The following is a 24,438-nucleotide window of genomic DNA, read 5'->3' as shown; positions in this document are numbered from 1 at the left end:
TGTGCCATCCAGGGGGAACGCGCTGTGGAACTTGAAAGCGATTTGTTCCCGCTCTTCCTTCATTCCTCAACCCTGAAACGACTCTGATAGTGCAATGAAATTAACGTTTGGAATAAATGTTGGTGGAATTTAATAAAGACTATCCCTCCCTTGTTGCACCACACATCCCCCCCCCCCCACCACTACCACCACCACCTTTATCCTTTCCTCTTACATACACTTTCCATTTATTCCTCTTCACTACATCCACCACAACACACACCTCCCCCCTCTCCCTCGGTCAATAGTCAAATAGTGACATTAGATTTGTTGATACCTGCTTCACTTCACAGATTAGTCTCTGCGCTGTGTGGATACGACAAGTCATTGTTCAGCTTTTTTTTTTTTTTTTGTGGCCTGGAGTGAAGATGAGTTTGAAGTTCAATTTTCATAAGCGCCAAACCCTGACATTTCTCAGAGCTGTGAATGAGCTATAGCTGCCTATGGGGGAGTTGCCAGGCAATGAGGGGCTGCAGTCTCCTGCTATATATTTACAACAACAAAAAAAGCTTCTGCTTCTCGCTTCTTTATCGAGACCTTTGAAGTGAGATACGTTTCCTTATCAAATATGAATGTCACACGCCTGCTGCAGCAGAATTGCATTTGTCATTAGGAAATTAAAGTTAATTTACGGCTCGCTCATTTGCTCAGCTGGGATGTGATGCTGGGATTCGCTCCAGGAGAAACCGATCAACGGGCAAACATCTTAAACGGGAGAGAGGAGAAAAAAACAACAACAAAACAAAAGCGCAAATGGCTGCAGGGCTGAACGGAAACACACTGCAAATAAAATGTTCATGTTATCTCAACGCAATTACTTGACTTAAACCTCTGCTCCCAGCTGAAGCTGTCAGGGCTGAGTTTGTTTCAGTTACTTCCCCATTAGACAATCTCATCAGTTCCCCAAGACAAATATAATTTCAAAATGATCCATCACCTTGTAATAGGAGCAGAGGAACTGGATCCAAACATGGGAGACGTTTCCTACTGAAAATGCACCACCACAAAACACTAACCGAGGAACTGAATGTTTAATCTGGTAACAATTCACTTATTTTATTCACTGCACAAATGTTTACAGATGATTATGTAACAATACTCTGTGTAGATTATTAATATTAATGTACTGCTGTTAAAAAAACATGTCAGTTAATCGTGAGTGTTGCTTTAGGTCAGGAGCCAAGCTACTGTCCTTGTGGGATATATGAACTATCAAAAGAAAGCTAAAACAACTTGCTCCATGGTCTGTCATCACTTACCATTCGAGGGTTACACTGTCTCATCCTGCTAAAGTTTTTTGTGATCTATTTAATTATTCCAGAAATCCCTGTCTGTCTATAGTGGCTTACACGTCTCGACTGTTCATCTTGTCACCTACACACTTGGCATGTGTATTGTTTAAATCCCAATGAGGTACGATTTCAAATTTGATGCAATTTGGACACAGGATTCGTGTAATATTGATAAACTTTGAATAAACGGGGATCCAGAGCTCAGCGGCTGGGACTCATATTAATGTAATGACAACAGTGGATTCTCAACAATGGCCGTGTTCACTACAGCAACAAGTCAAGGACAACTGATTTTTCTCTGACTGACTAAACAGATGAACAGCTTTTTGTGCCGCAGCGGTAGCGCAGCTTCAGGGTTCTGCTGAGTGCGCTCTGCAGCCGATCCTTGGCCTGACTCAATTATTGCAGGTCACTTTTACATCTTTAGAAAGAAAACTGCAACCATTATCGCCACAGCCCGTCAGAAACAGGCAGGTTTAGAACGGATACTAAGAATAACACATTCTTTGCCTTCACGCAACTTTTCCTTAAAAAAATCAAGATGTTCTACAGAGGGTTACAAGGATAACCCACGGTGCCGGCTAATTCATCAAATGCTGTAAGGGTGATGGCTGAAAATGTCACCTTCAATGTTCTGCCTTCCACATTCCCTCCCCCCACTCACCCTCCTCCCCATCCCCACCCTCAGCACATTGTGGCACCAGAAGCTCCTGCTAATGAACAAATCATGGCCTTGTGTGCAGTGTGCCGCAAAAAAACAAAATAACGCATGAAAATATGGAAAAAAGAAAAACGTTGCTGCCTGGAGCTGTGAAAATGTAAGCTAAGTGCTGACCTTGATGGCCCTAATGGCTCCAAATAGCATCTGAATGTCAGCGTGGTCCAGAATAGGGCAGCTCCTGCCCAAGGCTAATGGTTAGAGCAGCGCTTTGAAGTTGTGAAAGGGAGGACAAGGCGGTGGGAGAGTGCTGTAGATGGATTAGGAAGAATGGAGCTGACTGTGGTGGGTGTGGAGCCAGCACAGTTTATAGCACAACTGTTTTTCAATTCTTGTTCTCAGCTGGGACAGGAGGAGAATTGAGAGTTTGGTAAGACCAGGGAAACACCATCACCATCAGTCCCCAGAGGCAATTGCTTTGGTGTTGTATTTACAGTTTACCTGTTTTAATAAGCCTTTGTTGAGATTTGGCTTGACACCTAAACTGGGCTTGGAGACTACTTCCCAAAGTGCCTTTTAATTAAACAACCTTTCTTATCACTCCCGAGACAGCTAGTGAGGGAAACGGTCTACAAACCACAACTTGTGAATTTATTTTGTGCTCCAGCAGTAAACATGATGCCACTGGATACATGATGAGGTTTGCAGATGTGAAATCTTAATCAGAGGGAAGGTAGTTTAGGAAAACACAATGAGGTGGAGGCCTGGTGTGATATATACGGGATTCTCTCTCAGTAATCCATCTCATTTTCCCCTCGCATGAGGCAATAAAATCAGGCTTTTATTCAACAATAAAGAGCTTGAGTGAGACATGGAAATGAAGTGAGCCACATTCATTGACAGAAATTGAGTGGGGTGTGGAGGTGAGAGCGACAGGTGCAGGGTTCTAGTGCCATTGTGCCAGATCCTCTTCACATCCCAAATAGACCCGATCACAAACAGTGCTTGGAAAAGTGATGCTCACACAGTGCGGGCAAAAAATACAATCAGATAATCAGACGGGTTTCAGCCGTGCATGCAGGCGGTTTGTTTGAAGTGTGTGTGGGTGGTGTTTGATGCTGCAGTCGTTGTTTGGTATTTCTGCTCTGCTGCTAGTTGGACTTGGTTGTATTTGGGACATTGATGAAAAGGGATGGGGACAAAACGTGCCTCTTCCCTGTCTGAAGGCACTGTCTGTGTCATTGGGCTTTCAAAGTGTTTTATCAGCAGAGCGCAAAATGGTTGTGTGAAATTTGCTGCACAGGCTTTACTGAACAGGGAGTCCAAGAAGTCTATTCTTCTCAAGATGTCTGGCTCAAGGGCGTGGTATTCTCCCCATTCGTGCTTTGCTTTGCTATGTATTTCTTATTTAAATGAAAAAGCCTATTGATGTGGATCTCACTAGGCCTTCAGACATGGAAGGCTTGTTTCATGCTTTGTGTATATTACTTCTCACTGAGGACTTTGAAGTGTGACATTACTATGTAAATCTGCTCCCAGGACCTATTTATGAGCAAGATATTTTCTCATGGTGAATTGGGAAGTCAAATAACACAAGTATCACAGAGATGTTACATTGAACAGGTGTAGTTGTTGAAAGCCTGAGGTACAGCTCGGCATTTTGGGAAACACGTGAAATTGATATCTCACTGAAAGTTAGTTTAACCCATTGAGACCAAAGGTTTTTTCACAAGAGATATTCTTAAAATGTTTGGAAACGACCTTCAAAAACCTGAGGGTTTCCTGGAAAACCTGACATTCAGTAAAAAATAGAATCATTGGTGAGCTTAAACATTTTTGCTCTGCCTTGTAGACTGGACATGACTGGAAACAACAAGCACATTTGTGGATACTTTCAATTGTATTTTTTGTTGACTTTTTTTTAAAATGTTGAACATAATACAGTAAAGGACAGAGTTGGGGTGGGGAGGTGGGTAACTTATAAATACATAAGTTTTCATGAGTTAAGACAAGACACAGAAATATAAAGACGTAAATAATGTAACGTAATGGAAGGGTTGCAATTTTCCAGATGTTGAGCTTGTTTCTTACAAGGTATAAGTTCCCCTGCAGTGAAAATGATGGCTAGAGCGTTCAAGTAAAAAAGACTTGGATAAACTATAGAATTGTTTCTTCTGGAAAAGGGATTCAGCTCAAATATTATTCCTGCATCTGGATCCTGTTTTTTTCTGAGGGAGACGATAGATACATTTTCCCTCTGAGCATTAATGTTGGCACTGCTGTCTCATGACTGAAACGCTTTCCATTTTTATTTTAATTAGAGCTGGAAACTCAGACCTACCTTGGAATATGTGCGACGTATGTGGAAACTACTAATGAGCAGGAGAACAACATCCAGCCACACACATTGATTGAGAAGCATCAGACACTTGGTACCAGATCAAGATGCAAACCTACATTGAGAGGCCCAAGTGGCTGGTAAAGTATCTGCGCTTAATATGGATAAGAAGTCTCCAGGTCCTGGTGGAATATGTGGAATATATATACATGTCTAACATATGCAATAGCCTGTAAGTGAAAGTGGTTGAGAACAATTTCCATAATAACAATTACCTGCCGGCCAACTGGTCCCCATGGCAGTAGGAGCATTTGGGGAACAGCATTTTGTCGCACCGCCTCCATGTGAGAGGGGTGAGAAGGTTTTATTTTCATATATATGATGATATTTGATGGCAATTTAAAGCAAAATGTCCCTTTATGTAATAATCAAAGAACAGTAATGCTATTAGGGCTGATGACATTGCTTAAAGCTCCTTTATTTATGGTTGTCTTTAAATGCTACAAATCAATATCTGAATAACAATTTTATTCTTGAAAATCCTTCCTCTGATTACATTAGTTTTTCTGACTTTAACCTTGTTTAATTTCATTTCTCAAAATAAAACTCATAAATATCTTTCATGTTGAAATGTGACTTTGTTTTGTGGGGGTGTAGGCAGATCTCATGGAGCCACATACAATGTATCTGTTAACATAACTCAGCCGCATTTAGCCCAACACAGTCTGTTTCTGAACTCTGGCATTTCAAGGACCCAAGTGTAAAAGTGGAAGCATTAAGAAACATATGACGGGTGCGAGGGGGAGATAACCTGGTGATTTGTGGAGGGAGCAGCCGGCAGGAAGTCTTGTAACATCAGAGCTTTAGTGATGGCGAGCACATTTAGCACGAGGACAAGGTGAGGCAACGTCTGTTTGTCCTGAGCCAGACGTCTGACAGGTTCAGGTAGGAGGTGGTGGGAGGAGGTGCAGCAGCCTGATAAGGAGCAGCTCATTTCAGATTCAACATGACAACCGTGATTGGATTTAGACATTAGAAAGTACATGTAAGAGGAGGACTGTAAATCCGACATAGCAGGATTTGTGTGAGTGTGTGTGTGTGTGTGTGTGTGTGTGTGTGTGTGTGTGTGTGGGTTTTAAAAAATGAACTGTGTGCTAAGATTGCCCCTGTTTCATTTCACCGGCTTTTGAAGGAGAGTGGTTGAGGTTGATAGATGTAGAATTACTTTTTATTTGTAATTTTTTCTTTTGAACACAGTCTGAGGATGTGACCAAAATTACTTGCGGTTTCTCCAGCAAGAATAAGTGATGAAAATGCACCCCCCTCCCCCGAGAATGGCTGATCCACAGAATTCTATAGCTGCGTACAGGAAACTGCATCATTCTGCAGCACTTCTTGCTTTATAATGTTTGAAGTTTGGTTGAAGACTAGAATGTCTATCATGTAACATGAGTTTGTTGGGGTTCAGTTTGATTTGAAGTAGGGCCCCCCAGGGTATTTTTGCCTGAGGCCCAAAGTCCCTTGAAACACCCCTGCCCAGAAGTGTTGACATGTATTGCTCACTGTAAAGTTAACTATGAAGCGTGTGTTATGTAGGTTGTGAGGGAATGAGAGGGGGTGATCTTGAGAACAGTCCCAGATGCTACTCCTGGAAGATTTAATTGCTTTTCACATGAATATAATACAAACAAATTCATCATAAGGCATCAACAGCATATTTCTGCATACGTTTTAATATTTCTGCATTCCTGATGTGCATTACTAGGATTTTACATACCATTACTCAGAAATTACAGAGGACATTAGCGCTGTGTGTGTGTGTTGTGGGGAATGTTTACTGAACTGAATCAAATCGCTTGAAGAGACACACTTGTGTGGTAAAATGGCTGTAGATCGTGCTTTTCGTTCCGCAGTTTCCTCAGCAATTAGATTGCATTATTTTACATCCCTCTCTCTGCCCTTGTCTGGTGAGGAGGAGGTTCTCTCTGGCCTGTGTTAATCCAACACGGTGCAACAACACTTCCTACATCTTGTTCTGTCATTTTATTACATTCTGTGGAGGAGGAAGATGACTGATATTCAGCATCTACTTCTTGGAATCAGGACAAGCTCTTCACACTTGCTTGTTTTCTCTCTCTGGGGTTGAGGAGGCTGTCGGTGTCCTGCATAAATCAAGCTCTTCTTCTGGTTTTGCGGTGACCATTATAATAAATTAAGATGGCCTGGTGGTATGTAGCAAACACAAACAATGGACACAGTGAAGGAGCTCCCGTCCATTTGCAGCAACAACTAATACAAACAGTAAGTGGTTTGCTGACATATTTCTGCTGCATATGTGGGTAATGTGGCTATAGCTATAGTGGAGTGGTGCTAACACCAAGTGTGAAAAAATAGGAACAGTACAGATGGTTCGGTCGTGGCACTTGCTTGAATCCTGCTCTACACTTGTCAAGTGGTTAATGTTGCAGCTAATGATTCAGGTTGTAACACATACCAGTTGTGTCCATGATGTGTCATCTTTTAAAATATTTTGCAGTAGCAACTATTTAACAATAAGTTAATTTATTGTTTTTTTGGCAAAAAAAGACAAATATGCAAAAAAATTGATTGACAATTACTTTTTATTGCCTGGGAATCCCTCCTTTGTCCGGCTCCATGCCAAATCAACAAACCAATGAGCGACCAACCGACCCACCAACCAACAATCAACCAACCAACCAACCAACCAACCAACCAGCCACAGTACTGAGGACCTGGAAATGCTCAATTTCACCCTGTTTTCATTGCATCAAATAACTGATTAAAACCAAACTTACTGAAATTATGAACACTTTTGAAAAACTGTCTCTGTCAGCAGAAATGTTTCAGGCTCCTTGGCAGCTATATGCTCTTTGTCTGTCTGCTGTTTGGTATTGGGCAGGTAATGTCCAGTCATTTTAAAATTGATTTTTTTTTTTTTTTTTGCTGAAAACACTTCACCTGCCACAGTAAACTAAGTCGAAGAGCGGAGTTTGCAAACTGTAAAACCAAATCACTCCTCTAAAAGTGGCTGCAATTCTCCCAGGAGCTGAGAAAGAATATTGGACGATTCTGCAAAAACCTGATTTACATTTGAAACCAATTTTCTTTATGTCTAATGCCAATGATTTTCACTTTCCATATTTTATGGTTTGATATATAGTGGGGCCAGGGAAAAACAGACTCTGGTTCTGTCCACTGTATGAACACACAACAACTGTCTGACCTTGTAAATTTAGGTCATAGACCTTCATCAGTGAGCACTGAGCCTTGGTAATGGGCATAATTCATGAAGTGCAGAATCTGTCTGATGGGAAAATAACTCCTGGGGTTTATATTGATTTGTACTTAGCTTTAAGTATCAAAAGGTGTATGTTAGCTTTTACTTTACCTGTGGGGAAGAATGTCACCATCAAAGCTCTTTCAAGGAATTTTAGATTCATGAAGAACATTTTTGTTTTGTTTGGATTTTTGCAGGTGATGATTTAATCCTCTTAAAACCTGAAGCTGTGTTTTTCCTGTGTCCCCCGCTCTTGGACATGAGTGGTAAATAGCTATAGTGGAACCAGACTTCTCGTTGTAAAGCCTTGTTGCTTCGGAGGATCATAGTGTAGTCACTGTTGATGATAATTTATCCAATGAATTCACTGGTTTATGTTTTTTTTTCTCCATTTGCCCTCGATTTGAAAAATAAGATAGAAATCATATTAACCCTGTCCTCTCAGGTTGATACAGCCTTGGGAAAGCACTGCACGTTGTAACCCCTCAACCAGAGCGAGATAACAGAGTCAACAGAAAGCCCATTACAGCAGCATGTTCGCTGATAACAAGAGAAGATAGGGGGTCTTAAAGAAAGGAGTTCTCCTCCAGTTTCTGAGTGTGATCATCCGGGTGCAGCGTGATGCTGACCTGTGGGGTAATAGACCTGGATGACCCCCATGGGTGAGTGTAAGACGACCCCACACAAAGCTGGTGAACCTCTCCTAAAACTGAAAACCTTCTCATTGATTAAACACTACACGCTTATATATGAGCTTCATAAAAAATACAATTACATCTAATGGCTTTTACGGTATAGACATGAATTATGCTGACATGGGTGGCTTATCTGTGTCAAGGTTTGTGTAGTACGTCGTTAGAACTCACCTTTGAACCTTTTTCAGCTCATTTAAAGTGCATGTTAAGTGATTCCATGTATACAGAGCAAGAAGACATAAAATGCTCTCACTGATGGTTAATGAAGAGATGTAGGCGAGGTGAGCTGATACTGGAACGGTGCCTGAGGGCAGCATCGTCCTGAGGCTTACGATGGAGAGGGAGAGGTTCTCCGTGTTGTTCAGAAGAAAACACATTGTTCAAGTGAAACTCATTAAACGAGAGTTAAGAGAAGAGGTGACAAGTGGGATTCACTCGATGCTTTCAGCAAGCTTGGCAGCTTTAATATACATTTGCCACTCGGGTACATTGTTATTCAGTTGCTGTGTATCAGGGGCCTTTTATTGTGGTTGAAAACAGATTTAACGGTCATACTTATCGGCCAAGGTAACAGAGATGGACTATGAGTGGATGCAGTGACAAATGGTGTCATTGTGGTTATTCATGAGGAGCTGTAAAGTTTTGCGGTTGTGCGTTAGAAGTGGAATAAAAATGTATTTGAGACGGACAATCAGCATGAGGAAGCTTCCTGTGGATACTGTGCTCCTGCGAGCGGCTCGGTACTCAGACAGGGTTCATTACTAGAGAAGATGGCCTGCGAGTAATCTCTGCACTTAACCCTCTGGAGAGCCCCAGTCGCCAGACACTCAAGGGCAAAAACTTCAGGTCTGAATGGACTCATGTAATATCCTCACATTTGGACGCTTAAAATGTTCAGGAGTTCAGGCACAGTGTCGCAGCAGAGTCAGGGCTCGGTCAACGTATTCCCAGAGGCCTGCTGCTGAGTCCAACTGAAGCAGCAGATGCACAAGTTAGACATTTCTACCTGTAGGTGCCACATTCACGATCACAAAAACCCATTACAAATACCTTCCTTTAGAGTTTATAGCCGTTTTTGGACATTAACTTTTCTTATTTGAGTTTACCTTTGACATATGAAAAACACAGCAGGAGATTGTCTGGTTAGACAACAACACAAAAATGTTAAAAGGAGGGATGGTGCAGAATGCGGGAGGGAGGACATGAAGTATAAATTCTGCTGTAGAAAGCAGTCTATTGTTTATTGTACAATTACACCAGCGTTGGCAAGGTGAAGACTTTGTTAGTGTCTGCTACGTGTATGGCACCTCTTTGTCATCCTGAGATAATTGTATTATTTATATTTTTCAGATTTGTGTCCATCAGAAATGTCATCAACACCCCCACTCTCTCACAATGAATCCTCTGGAGAATCTCCTGCTTTATTCTCACATGAGCTCATTCGGACATAGAGTGTTTACCCGGGGCTGGCAGGAGAACTCTGGAGAATGTCCACAGCAACTCCCATGCTCACACGCAGCTCCTCCAGATAATTACAGGAGATTATCTGAAAACAGCATGATCGACCATTTAAGTCCACTGCTCAAAATGTCTTTGTCCACAGATTGAGGTATAGTGGAAATGAGCTCCAAGTCATAAAACCAGATGACTTGTTTCAGACTTGGATTATCGGATGATTGTGTTGCTCCACTGCCAATTGAATAATTGACAATATTACTAACAAGACTGAAATTTTACAGAAAGATTGTTGTTAAAATCACAGAAAAAACTGGCATTAAAGAACAAGTGGATGAATGACTCACCCGAGCTGCTGGTGGGTGGAAATACACATTCAACATTCCGCCTATATGTTCTTACTATTCCAGCTTCCGCTCACGTCTCCCCATATAAGCCGTTCAGTCTAAAGAAACCTCTTGTTGCACCGTGCATGTTTTTTGAATTTTTAAGATACTGAGCTCCTGAATACCAGACACTCACTGTAGCACAGCTGGATATAACTCTCTGTTGGTGAGCTTAATGTGTAAAGTATAATGCCAAAGGTTGTGATTCTGAATCACACCGCAGCCCTCCATGTTAAAGTCCGTGCACCAGGCTCTGTACCCCGAGGGCAGGCCCCCACTGCTCCTAAATGACTCTAGCAGCACCGAGAAACTCTGAGACCTTCTTGTCCTTACCTTCGGATGACTTTAAGCCATGCTGGAGTATGAATAATAGAGAGGCAGCAATGTGAGACCAAGGACACAGAAATGGAGAGGACGAGCTCAGAGATGGTCACTGTGTGTGGCTCGCCACCACTGCTGGGCACCAGGCTGTTAGACATGTGTGGGCAGATATTTATTACATTCTCTGCCGGCAGTCTGAGCGCGTGAGGAAGTTGTGCAGATATGTTGTGCAGTTGATAAGCTGCTTCATCATGTTGAATTACTTCAGGATTTCCTATTCTACACTTTACATACTGTGTGTTTCAGATAAAATGTTTTGCAGCGATGATAGTAAATGTGGATTCTGCTCATGGGTTACTGCTGTCTCTGATTACTCTGCATTTCTGCTGCCTGGCAGCACTGACGACATGGCAACTGCAGAAAATGATTGACACTGATACCAGAGAAGTGAATTTCAAATTTGAGTGCCACAGAAGAACGAACATCTACAGCCCATCACTGACTCCGTGCTGCTGTGTTTACTATGGTCGGATTCTTAGTTTAGTGTGTTAGGATGCTACTATTTGCTATTTTCACGCGAAAAGGAATTCCAACTAAATCATCAGTTTAGGTATTTGGCATAGATGAAATCTAAAAATAGATGGAACAAAAAATTGTGTTCATTTTGCTGGTAATTTTGGTTTATATTTGTTATTTAATGCTTTAAAAATGGGGTGAAACCAAATAATTAACATCTGAGACTGACTCATGATTGGTCTTGACTCCACAGCCCCACACCACCATCACCTCTGCACAGACTCCAAATGACCTTTAAAGTGAAAGGTGGCTGCATCTGCATCCAGGGTATTTTGGGTTCATTTTCATCCGATGGGAGGAAATGGAAATGTGTTGTCCATCTTGATTAAAAGTCGATGATATTTGGTCATAAACCATATTCTGAGCCCTCTACAAGAGCTACTGCTTACATTAAAATCAATTTCTATATGCAGTCCTTTAAATTAACAAAGGTATCAAGCACTTAAGTTGGTACCATGCAACTTACAGACTGTTTTGCTCAAACTATAGACACTAAAATGTTGGGTTTTGTTTTCTAAAACTAAAACTGCTACAACTGAGTCCACTCAGCTCAGTTTCTCTTGGGATGTGTATTATCATATTAATAGAGCATTTTCGCTTCACTTAAATATCTAAAATTCCATAATGTTTAGCAACACTAATGTTTTCTTTATTAGAACTTAGGCTCATAAAAACAAGCCCCAAACAAAAGTTAACATAAGTATATGGACTTAATGGCTTTTTTGTCTTCATCTACTTATTGTATAACCTCACTGTATGCCTTTTATTGAGATTAGTGTGTCTGCGCTCAGCTTATATGCTTCTCTAAGTGGCCCCACTGGGAAAGGAGAGTTATTGAATTGTATTGAATTGAAAATTTGCTTTGGAAAAACAATAATGTTTGCAAGCCACCAGCATTGACACAATCCTGCACAACTGGCTTTATTAAGACCTGCTTAGCAGCGCAGAAACCCCAATGCCAATACAACAATGTTATCTTAACAACCAAATTACAGTGAAAGGAAAAAAAATAAACAATAGACCTGAAGTTGAACTCAGCAGATTTTAATTCAGTATTTATTGTGGTCATTGTGCTGTACAACTCCACAGCTCTGTTGTGTTTATCGTGTGGAGCAGAGTTACGTTTCAGTGCTCCTGGGCCCAGCTGCTGCATAATGGTAAAGATATTTCTCATTCCAAACAGCGACTGCAGGGATCTGCTTTGGGATCGCTGACACACTTTTGAAATGAGTGAGAGTGACAGCAAGTCCTCCCAGCATTTCACTTCACATTCCACACACCTTTGCTTAATAGGAAGTGTTGGACCAAGACTGCTGCCATGTTCCTGGGATCTACTGTTGGATGTGTTCAGCAATTCTCTGTCTCTTCCTCTCGCTCCCATAATATAGGATATCCGGCCTATTCATTTGTCATGCTCTTTATCCCGGATTTTCCATTCCCTATTTCCACTTCCAGAAATATGCGACTATTACCCCCCTCCTGCCCAAGCGTATATTATTCTTTCCCTTTTTGCATTTCATTCTCTTTTTGGATTGATCTCCTTTTCATCCTCTGCACTGGGTTTCACCAGTTTATTCATTAATGTGACAATTGATTTGCCTTGATGACTTGAATTGTGTTGTAAATGTCAGAAATATACAATGTAAAATCTGAGAGCACAGTTTGATTTTTCTTTGTCCGAAAACTAAAACTTTTCTTTAACTCAGAAGGCTCATTGACCATCTTTGTTTTCATTTTCTCTCCGTCCCAGACCATTTTGCTTTTTTCCTCCCTCCCCTTCCTTCTTCTGTTTACTACTTTAAATTGTGCTCTTTTCTGAGGAAATAAAACATGTTGAGCTCTCAGAGTAAACACACTTTAACCGTGTGTGTCCAGGATTACCCCTGTGTGTAGGTGCCCCTTCCTCCTTGTCGACACGTTGCTTCTGATTGCTTCTGACCAACAACCAGATCTTCATCTGTTGCACATTTCAATACATTTCATTCAATTAAGTCAAACCAACCCAAAAAGCTATTTCATGCCTCTGAAACATTACTGAGACGTTTCTGTTTGAGTGCACCCTCATTCCCAATGACAAAATGCTTAATTATCTGGCCAGCGTGAATGTGACAGAGGGGGGTTAACACTGTGGATGATGAATTGTGTTGTTGAAGTGCACTTCACTGTGCTGTCCTATTTAAATTGACAAGCAGCTTCTGCAGCTATATGACTAAACTCTTGTACCCATATCCTAGACGGGGGAAGCTAGAGGATGCATGAGACTCGCTCAGGGCGATGAGTGCCCTCTGGAGAGGGAGATGCTTTGACAACCTGGCGTCCTCCATGAAAAGCCTGGACAGACATGATCCCTTTTGAAATGTTGTTGTTTGAGGCTGCTAAACACTCAGGGTCACTTGGTGGCCACGGGGGAAGTGAGGAGGAAACAGAGAGAGAAAGTTAGTATTCAGAAACACATCATGTCAGTGTCAGTGCTGTGTGTCTGCGAAAGAGTGACTGAGCTGCACTTAAGGTCTCACCATCATTCTGTCTGCCTGTCTGTTCGTCTCCCTGTCTTTCAGCACAAATCTGTCAAGGACATTGAATTTGGCTCGCCCACGTTCCTGAGGCAAAAGGTTTTCTGGATTCCAGAAAAATTATGAATTCACTTTCAGAAACTTGTCAGAAATAATAGCAGTGACACTCACTTGCTGTTGAAGTATGTTCTCCAAGATTCAGCTCCGTTTGTGAGAAAATACGATTTCATCCAAATCTAGTAGGAAAAAAAAAAGTTCATTAACATGTTTTCCACCCACTGCTGTTATGTAAATATTAACTCAGTGAGGTCATTAAGAGCATACACACACACACACACACACTGGGTAATCAATAAAGAATCGGTCTATCCATCTATCTACAGACGTTTCAACTTTGCCAGTGTGCCAACTCTGCCAACTTTTTTGCCATACAGCACATTAACACTGGAAAAGTTTAAGTGAGAAGAAGCAATGCAAACACTTTGGAGCTGGAGCTGCTGAATGAACAAACACAACCTTGGATAATTTATTGAAATATCAAGTTTAAAGTTTGCCATGTAACTAGATAGTCATTTAATTAAGGAAAAAACTGTTAAGACTGAGGTTAAGACTAACACTTTGTATGCTAACGAAAGTAGCTTGAAGACACAGAGACATTCAGAAAACAATCTGTCATTGGAAAACTGACTTTTAAGAGTTGTATTGCTGCAATAACTATATTTGATATGAATATATATATCATATGATATATAATATGAAGGATCGGTTTTATTCAAGGTAAAATAATGAGTTACAAGGATAATTAATTCATTTTTATACATAACTCATCCATAAATCATGTTGATTACTATATAGCTTACATGTACTAAAGGATATTAGACAAAGAATGCCAAACACTTCAGAAACATGCTCTAAACTGCAAACTCTCTTTTACAAGAAACTTTAAAAAGGACGTGACTATACCAGGGACATAAGGTTAAGTGTATAGTACAGATTGAATCAGCTGTAGACATATACATATATATATAAACCGGGCACTGCTGCTTCTATCATTTTCTGGGGATGACGTGTTTTTGGCACACCTGACCTTCCCTTTAAACGCCCATTACGCACGTTGCGTAGGGTCCCAGAAAATTGAGCGAAGCCCCGCCTCTCTCTTCCTCGTGTCAAAGCGAGTGTCCGTCAATGTTTTGATAAACTTTGATAAATCGTGAAGTGGGACTTTTCCTCAGGAGAGGCGAAGAGGAAAAGAGACGCGATGAGAGCGAAGCGTGCAGGAGCATCAGTCAGGTAAACGTGTTTCCTCTGCAGAGTGTAATGTCGGTGAAGTTGATGTGTTAGTTTGCGGTGCAGCTCTCTGGTGTTGAGAGTAAACGCACCTCTGGGCTTGTTTGTCTGTGTTTGCTGCGCCATGCGTAAAAGTGCGTTTTCCTTTGGCGCGCAACGTCTGTGAGCGTAAGAACAGACGCTGACGCTGTACGATGTCACTTTGAATCTAAAACGTTCACTAGCTGAGCGCACTGGGTGTGTGTCTCTCAGTAAATGTAAATAAGAACCATTAACTATTTAAGCCAAGCCTTAGTTTTAGAAAGAAATATGTATCATAGGGAATGTGGTGGATTACTGTCAATTTACAGTTGCTGTGTTAAGGTTGTTAGTAGAGGAGATGCTGGACCATAGGGCTGGGCAATAAAATAAATTGTAAATAAAAAGGATATCAACATTAATTGTGGACAGATCCATTCATGGACCATTGACATGGCTCACTTGTTAGGAAGGTGAGGTCAGGGCCTGCTCTGAAGCCAGGTAAACAGTAGAGAGGTGTAAAGTATTGAGTGCTTCTTGGCTGTGTTGTGCTTCAGCAAAAGTGGAGCCAGACGATCCAGAATTGTTTGCAGATTGTCTTCGAAACCTCATATGAGTCAAAACCATGTGGCTGTGATATATGATCACCTGATAACAGAACAGGAAAACTCACACAAACAAAATAACAGTCCCTAGATGTTAAACTTGTTTGTGACTTTGTGTTTTGTTTTATCACCATTTTTATTTCGTTTCTATGATCAGTGTTTTATATGTGAAACCACACTTCTCTGTTTTTTAAAAATTAAACTCAAAAGAAAACAAAACTTTCATTCACATTAGGAGCAGCAGCGTGTACAAATCCGCCCGTCTGGAGTGGTCTGTAGATTAAAGCCCTTGACTTTTTAATACTTAACTTGCTTTGAGGTTTACTATGCTCCATCTTATGATGAAAGATGCCCAAATCAAACAGTCTTCAAATGTTAAACAAAGGCTATTTGCTGCCTTCAGTGTATTATAATGGAAACCTCAGAGATCTCTTGTGGTTTTATTATCTGATTCGGTAAAGTGGACATTGGGTCTATTATTGTCTTTACTGTGGTTATGATTTAATGTTCTTGTTTGTATTTGAAGAACGTAGCAGGAGACGACACAGAAATCTTCATTCTCAAATGAGGCGTATCTGTCAGGAAACGGTCTGGAGTCCAGTGCGAATTTGAAATAATATTGGTTTTGTTATTGAGACTTTTTTTTGTTATATTGACAGACTTTATAGACAGTCTGGACAGATTACCACCGAACTTGGTGCAAGGATGCAATATGGTCCAGGGTAGGACCCATTCAATTTTGACTTGTATCCGGATCGGGATACAGATCCAGGGATGTTTTTTCCCTTTCTTTAATGTTGTGGGATTTTTGAACATTCTCACTGTTTTCCCAGAGAAGAATTCACGACTAAAGATGAAAAACATGAAGCTGATTAAAGGAACTGATTTCTGAGTGTTAGTCGTTTGGTGTGGCTTGTTTGAATTTAACGAGACTGCTGGTATGAGCTCTTCTGATTTTTATTCCAGTTTCATATTTGATCCATTTCTCTTTGCCGCTGTTCCACATTTCATAACAATCTCGTACATTGATGTAACGGCTCAATGTATTTTCCTTTCCCCACCTTGTCTGACTTATTTGTGCACACATTTGCAATACATCCTTATTAAACGTTTGATTTCACACTGCGTCATCTTTCTTTCTCAATCGCTTTTGCTCCCCACTGTTTCCCTCCCTCTGGGTGGTCCGGCTATAACTAAATGAATATCTATAGCAAGCTTTGATCATGTTAATATCCCCACATTATTCAGCTCTTTATTAGCTGTGAACAAGAAGATTGAGCTCATTTAGATTGGGAGTCTGGAATAGTTGTGCTGGGTTCTGACTGTCTGGTTTTGGAAAAGAAAAGCGTCTCACACTTTGTCTGCTGCGTTTGTCAGTGACGTAACGTCAGGCTGTTTCATTTAGATTTCCTTCTGAAACCCCTCATAGAATGTCGCTTGAAATTCTTGCATATTGAGTCTGTTAAATAAATAAAATATTCTATCTTTCACAGAAATGTAAATACACAGACGCAGCTCAGTCGTCAGTGCTGCACATTGTTACAGGCAGTGTACAGCACAGAGGAAGAAGACAATAACTAATAAGGAATCTTTTATTTGTTCATATAAATCTATAATGTGAATTATGAATGCAACTTACTTCTCTGAAAATAGTTGAGCTCATTCCCTTTCTGTCGGCTGCTTGCTGCTAGCTTGGCATTAAACTTTTATATCTGTTTTGAACTGTTAGGGAATGCTCTCTCCTTTTTTTCTATTTTTCTCTGCCGACTTCTGCACTGCACCCCCACCAGATTTATTGGAAATGTAACAGACCTTTGAGCCAACCTGTTTGTGGACAAACTTTATTTTCTAAGAGCCCTTGTTCCCAAGCCCCATCTGTGCTCGATCTTCCACCGCCTGTATGGTCTGTATCAAAATGCATTAATGTGGTTATTGGTGTTGGTTAATGGTCGGGATTACAGGCTCGGAACCAGAGAATAGACTCTAGTTGCCTCTTACATCGCTATTACACCCGAGGCCGGGATAGAGACGGTTTGCAGGGGCAGTATTGTGCCGGAGTGGCAAATGAAATCGGTGGGAGGAAAAGGGGAACACTCATTGGCATTCCTCCTGCATCGCCTCGCTCCCCGTTTCCTCCCGGCGGCCAGCACCCAGTGTGTCAGCAGTCCTATATTCCAGTGTGCTGTCTGTTGATAATAAACAGCCCCACAATCGGGCCAGAGTCATAGAGGGTTTGCTGTTAGATTCTGGCCACCCTGCTCTGTCTATCTGCCTGAAAGGTTTGGGCAAAAGCTTTGCTTTATGCTCAGTGTCACCACGCTGTTACTGCTTTGCTCCCAGGTCTGAATGTCATTGAGTTTGCAGGAGAGAAGGGGGCTGAGGAGGGACTGGGGTTTAATAAAGGATTAAACTCCAGAAGACAGCTGTTAAACGGTGTGCCATTTTCCGCTTCTTATCAAATCTCCTTCAGTCCACCAGGGAGGAGTGTTTGACCCTGTTCCCTCTATTGTAGGTCCCCCCCACACTTTGAGGACGTCGCTGCTGCTGCTGTCGCCATCGCCGCTGTTCCTCCACATCAAGGCCTCCCCCGCCCCTCCCCCTCCACTAGCGCAGGGCGGCCACAGAAGCGTCGGCTCGATTCCAGGGAGGCTCTGATCCTGCAGCCACGTCAATCACGTCTTCACCGCTGGGTAACTATTAAGCTGGCAAACACACGACTCCAGCCTTTGTATCTTTTGAGTATGAGATGGAAAGACCTTTGAGATTTGGCGATCTTGTTTTGGGAGCATTTTTGTGGTTGTTTGTTACTTCTGGGATCACTCATGTGTACATATTCCATGTTAAAGGAGGCTTTTTCTCCAGCCATGCATGCAGCACTTCTCTCTTTGTCGACACACACACACACACACACACACACACACACGCACATGCACAGAGAGAGATGCTACAGGGCTCATGCAGGAGGAATCTCGAGGGGCTCGATCAGAGCTGTTGTGTCTTTGTCTTTCCATCGACGAGTTTGACTCCAGGTGTCATCCACTGAACTGTCAAACTCTGCAGCTGCTTTTTAAATTACGGTTTCACTTAGGTGAAGAAAAGGAGAATACAAACTGGCACAGAGTGTGAAATCTCACTCTGCCTGAAGAGAATATGAAGTAATGCCTCAGTCCTCTTACTCTGTTGAGCTGGTGGACATGAAGTATTTAAAGACAATCGATCAATTGTCCATTTGCAGTGTGAAAGAAAAGTCATCCCTACAGTTCAACTCTGTGGAGCAACTACAGGGTTTTTTAGTGACTCAATTTTGTATGACACTGGGCGACTGTGGCTTTGGATATAGAGCGGGTTGTCAACTGTCAGCGGTTTGATCCCCGTCTTCTCCATTCCGCTTGCTGAAGTGTCCTTAGGCAAGATACTAACCGTCAAATTGCCCTTGACCTCTGTGCCTGCAGTGTATGAGTGATGTATGATAGACAAAGTGCACACAGATCCACAGTATGTATGTGTGTATGAATGGGTGAATTGTAAATGTGTAAAGCGCTTTATAAATACAGACCATTTACCGTAGTTTCTGAACTTTAGTTTACCTTGGATATACGACATTGCCGTATTGGTTTCCCGCCTCAATGACGTTCTTGAAGAAAACCAAACACCTTCTTGGAAGCAGTCCATGCAGTGACCTCTCAATCAACTTGTATTTAAACCTGCATAAGTTCTCACTGGCCCCAGACCATTGGGACATCATTTATATCAGACCCTGTGCTACATGGTAAAAATTAGTGTCAAACTTATGCACCTCCTTTCCTAGACAATTTTAGAATGTGGTCCAGTCGAGACTGAAATGTCCTACTGACCCTAATATCCTGACTCCTTTCACTGGAAGATGAGACACTGGATTCCATCTTGTATTTTAATGAAATTTCTATTGCTTTTTTTCCCCACCGTTTTTTTTCTACTTTTCCATCGACCTTTTGTCCGTCTCCCATTTCTAGGAAGACCTTAAATGACCTTGGTGAAGTGATGCCCCTGTGGGTTTATTTAGCCTTTTTAAGCTCACATGATCGCAGAGAGAAATGTAAGCCATGACATCCTCTTGTTTTGCTCTCGCCTCCAGCTCTGCTACGGTGCATTTCATCATCAGGTCCGCCTACACTGAGCTGTTGCTGTTGGCCCATAGTTTGAGGCTCCTCAGAGTTAAATAAATGCATCCTGGGTTTCAGCCGAGTTGTCATTTAGGTGTGTTTGACCATCTGGAGCAAATTCAATCACCGTCTACCCACAAGTAATATCCTCCTCCTGCCCTTATCTGTGACTCCAAATTACTGAGCTTCAGCCCCGGTCTTTACATCAGAGCGCCGCAGAAGGAAGTGAGTGAACAAGAAGGGAGCTTAGAGGAGGTCATGAAAGGTAGTGGCTGGCCAGAAAAAAAGTCAGGCGCTTGTGTGTGCATGCACAATGTGGCTGCAGCGATTCTGAGGATGTGGGTCCAGCTCAGTGCATCGAGTCTGCAGTTGGAAATTAGTGCTGTGCAGTGCTCACTCAGTCATCCGACTGGTGTGGCACGAGGGGAACATTACCTCGCTTCAACTGCTGCACATAAGTAATCTGGCTTTAGAGTTGCGGCCTGTTAAAATGTTGTCGCTCTAAGTCATTTCAAGGTTTACTCTTTGTTTGGCAGCGAGGCAGATTTTCCCTCCTCTCTTATCAGTGGGCCGCTGCCAACATAGTCCACGCTCCTTTATTATTTTGATACAAACCATCGCAGCGTCTGCACCATAGGCTTACGCCCTAATGTGTTCAACTGCAGAAATCAGCCTCTCCCCTTGCTGCTGCGTTCCAGTGTCACAGAACATTCCCAGCCGAGTGTGCACGACAATGAGCTAACGTGGCAGCACCCACACCGCTGTATTCCTATATGCTAATCAACAACAAAGTAGCATGAACAGCAAACATCAACATGTTTCCCAGAGGTTTATCCCCCTTCAAAGCTCCCAGCCTTTAATTCCTCTGTCTGCTCATCCCCGCCTATTACCATATAACCTTATTTTTTCTGCTTTATATCGTAATCCGCGTGTTAATAAAGTATAAACCACATGATTACTTATGTACATCTCAAAGTGGCTAAATATATCAACATCACATTAGTGCTTTAGGTTCATAAAACCCTCATGTGACCGTATAAGGAACTTGGCGCCGCAGGGCTCAGTGTTAGCATCACCATCCTGTGGCTCTGCGCTGATCTTTGTTCGAGGCAGCTAAGCGTGCTCTCCCACCCTCAACGTCTCTGAGTGTGTCACAGTGTCAAAGAACCAACATGGTGGCTTCTGGGAGCAACGTCTTCCACATCCCATGATCCTCCTGTTCTTCCACTTCTCCTTCTCCCTCCTTGAATTCTGTATATCACCTCCAGATATTGATTCCTTTACTTTGACTTTCCTTATTGGCTGATACCAGCTGTTTCTTAATTCAGGAGCTGCATCCTTCCGAGGACGCGGCCCACCCAGCCCGAGAAGACTTCCTCCTTCAAGGGTAGACCACGAAGGTCAACAGAAATGACATGGTCTGGTCTACTGATGGTTTTCCCGGTCCGGTCACACACATGTGAATGTACAGCGGATATTGTGTTTCAGAGTTCACCAAAGTTCAACTCCACGCAAAGCCATGCTGCGAATCGCGTCTCCACAGGAAGCAAACGTTTTTACTTGCCTCCTCGTTCTCACTGATTGGAGGTTAATGAAGGTTCGGCACTGAAACGTATGTGACTGGGTCTTTATCTGGGTGAAACTGCGATACATAATTCAGAAAGTCACAGATGAGCAACCTGGCATTTTCAGCATCTCTACTTCTCTACTCCTAAACCCCAGTTTCATCTTCTCTTTCATTTGAATCTTCTGTGTCCCTCTTTTATGTTTTTTTTCTCCTCCCTTGTTGTCCTGCGCTCTGTTCTTGCGACACGCTCGATGCTGCCGTTTGTGTGTACTTTCCTCCAGAGGACAGGGTCCTGGTGTGATGTGTAGCAGAGCCTGAGGATGAACAAATGTGGCCCTCCCCTATCATCCTCTCCTTCTTCTCACCCGTCTCCCTTTTCGCTGTCACATCTCCCACTCCTCCTCTTCACTCCTTTATTTCCCATTTCACTTAACATGTATCGCTCCCTCACTCTCTTTGCCTGTCACCTCTGAGAATGATGGGTAATGCTCAGGGAATAGTGGTGGCGAAGGAACAGAGATGTAGCTTCTCGACAGTCAGCTTTACTATTTTGTTCTTCTGACTGTGTGCGTGTTAGTGTGTGTGCAGTTGTGTGTATTACTGAAGTGTAGATGAGTAAATGGATGGTAGTTTGTATTTACGGCGGTGTGGGAATATGTGGGAGGTAAAGATGTGTTGTTTATGTTTGCTGCATCTCAATGTTCCCATTTGAGGAAATGAGAATTTATGTTGTGTTTCCACGGGTTGAGTGATGAGGTGTGAGGTCATTGGTGTGTGCAGATCGTGTTTTGCATATGTTTTCCTGCGGATGTGGCCCTCAGGTGAAAAAGCACAACAACATTACAGAAACCTAAATACTTCAGATAATAACTTTCTCTTTATACAATTTTTTTTCAGAAAATTTTACAAAAGTCATGAAGAAAACCAGTTTTCTCTGCCATATATTTATCTATTTTTGGATCTTCTTGTGTTTTGTTTTTGTGGTTTAATTTTCTTATTCATGAATGTGTTTTTTCAGTTTCTTTCTTTTTGTTTGTTAGTGGTATTACATAAAAACACATGGACGGATTGCCACTACCAATGGTGGAAGGAAGCCGTATGGGTCAGGGAAGAACCCCCCCCAACTTTTTCTCGATTTCTCAGAGAATAAGCAAAAAATGTTGAATGTTGTTTCATCAGGGCACTGGCAGAGGTATGGGCTCAACTGAGTGTCATTCTAGTTTGGTTGTGTTTTCTAAAATGTGTGTTTCTGTTGTATTATTTTTCCTTTTCTTGTTGTGTTATCTTGTGAAATGTTACTGCGTTTAACACTGCATGTTCTATAAATGTATATGCGTGTGTGTACAGTCTGTCTGGTGCATGCTCACACAAATAAGCCCGGGATGCACTTGTGTTTTAAGTCCGCGTCAGCAGGCAGCCATTCAGATAAGATTAACAGGACCTGACGTCTCCTTCGTTGGAGACAGATGCTTGCTCCAGTTCCCTCAGAACGTTTCCTCCTCTCTTCACCAGCCTCCATCCAAATTACATTTCATCTCAGTCCAAGGATACCCCCCCCCACCACACTTACCCTGTCTGCCCACAGCAAGACCTGTTCTCACCATTATTTGATTTCTAACATTGTGATTACAGCCAGTGTGATTATAAGAGCATGAGTCAGATTAAAGGCTTGTTTTATGCCATATTGAAGCCAATTAGCTCCGAGTACACACGCTCACCTCAGTAGATAGACGACCATAAACACTGATATTATGTGTGCAGGCTGTCTCGCTGGTTCAGCAGATTTTTTTTCAGGAAAGGCCTGAGGGGAAGGCAGGTATCTTCGTCGGTGTATAAATGCAATGTTTACAGAAATTTCCAGGAAGGTAAAAGAAATTAAAATTAATCTGGCTGGCGTTTAATGGACATCCCTGAGAATAATGTGCTGCTTTGTCAATAAACTCTGAAATTACAATATTATTACCTCAGCCTTACTTGAAGTACAACAGCTATGATTAGATTTGAAAAATAGATTCAATTACTGTACAAGAGGCCAATAATGTACACATGATTGAGTTAAGAAATTACACACAAATATTAAATGAATGATGACGTGCGTAGGCAATGTACAAACATGTTTAATGTTCTGTAAAGTGATGTAAAGATTTATGCAAAAATGCAGAACATGAGGCCATACTGTGGGTTGATGAGTAACACTTAGAAAAAGATGTGGACATCATTTATACATAAGCACAGTAAATGTCACAGGGATGTCACCGAGGGCAACAGTGAGGAAATGTGATTATCATTTATGCATAAGAACCATTATTGTGTGGGAGCAGCACTCTGGGGAAAAAAAAAAGAAAGTAATAACATAAGTGTTTCAAAGTAGCTGAACAGCAGGAACAGTTCGTTCATGTCTCTTCTGAAAAAGCTTCTTCAAAGCAAAATTTATATTTTGCACGTTTGCATGTGTGTGAAGTTAAGGAAAGGTTGGTGTGCTTTATTTCATTTAACATTTAACTGTCATTTAGGCGCAATAAGTTGATGATCTACAGACAAAGCTGTCGATCAGTCTGGTTGGTTGTTTGGTTTCTTTTCTGATACCGGTGCTAGTAATAGGTACTTTTAAAACTGTGCCGGTGCCAGAATCTGAACTTTTTTCTATAAAAAAATGCACAAAATCACAGTCTGTGATGAAATGTCTTTTTTAAGGGAAATTATACGTTGAAGTTGTACTTATTGACTGGTAACACTTAAGTGCAAAATTGACCCTAACAAAATCACTTAATGAATAAAGCCCAACCCAGCTACAATAAGTAAACACTAAATAACAGTTTCAGTACTTAATACAGCAAAAATACTCTCTGCTCACAGCATCCCTTGCTCTTTAGAATTTTGTTGTTGTGTTGTCAACTTCTACTTGCTCCCACCAGAGTTAACTTAACTGGGCTGAGTCCATCCCCCTATAAAAAGCCTACTGGTTATTATTATTACCATGATGACAAAGGTTCCTTACTGGTTCATGCCTGAACCCGACCAAACCTTTACCACGGCATTGTCACATCATGAAAAAGTCAGAAAACGTTTTTATGTTTCAATCAGAAGCGATTCTACAAATGGTGAATTTTGTTGTTTTTATTTGACTTGTTGACTTTTCCAGTATTTCTCAAAATAAGCAAAGATTAGAGTCATGTACAGAAAGTGAAAACAAATGATATGATTTCTCCTCTCTGCACAGCGTTAATCATGTATTATTTATGTGGATG

General features: G+C 41.7%; 1 protein-coding gene across 5 annotated transcripts in view; it reads left to right on the top strand.

Moving 5' to 3' along the window:
• The window catches only part of drp2 (dystrophin related protein 2), a 137,914-nt gene that overhangs the window by 23,797 nt on the left and 89,679 nt on the right, over positions 1-24,438 (top strand). For 4 of the 5 annotated variants that reach the window (XM_069531389.1, XM_069531390.1, XM_069531391.1 and 1 more), the window contains exon 2: positions 17,994-18,171. The gene's annotated coding sequence lies outside the window, so the exon portion shown is untranslated. Of the gene's footprint in view, positions 1-14,701; positions 14,862-17,993; positions 18,172-24,438 lie in introns of those variants that run through there. The other variant, XM_020086344.2, reaches the window with a different exon arrangement.

Source organism: Paralichthys olivaceus, chromosome 9 (assembly GCF_024713975.1).
Source record: "Paralichthys olivaceus isolate ysfri-2021 chromosome 9, ASM2471397v2, whole genome shotgun sequence".
Lineage (NCBI taxonomy): Eukaryota > Metazoa > Chordata > Actinopteri > Pleuronectiformes > Paralichthyidae > Paralichthys > Paralichthys olivaceus.
The sequence above is the reverse complement of the archived record's forward strand: the minus strand, read 5'-3'. Positions and strand labels throughout refer to the sequence as shown.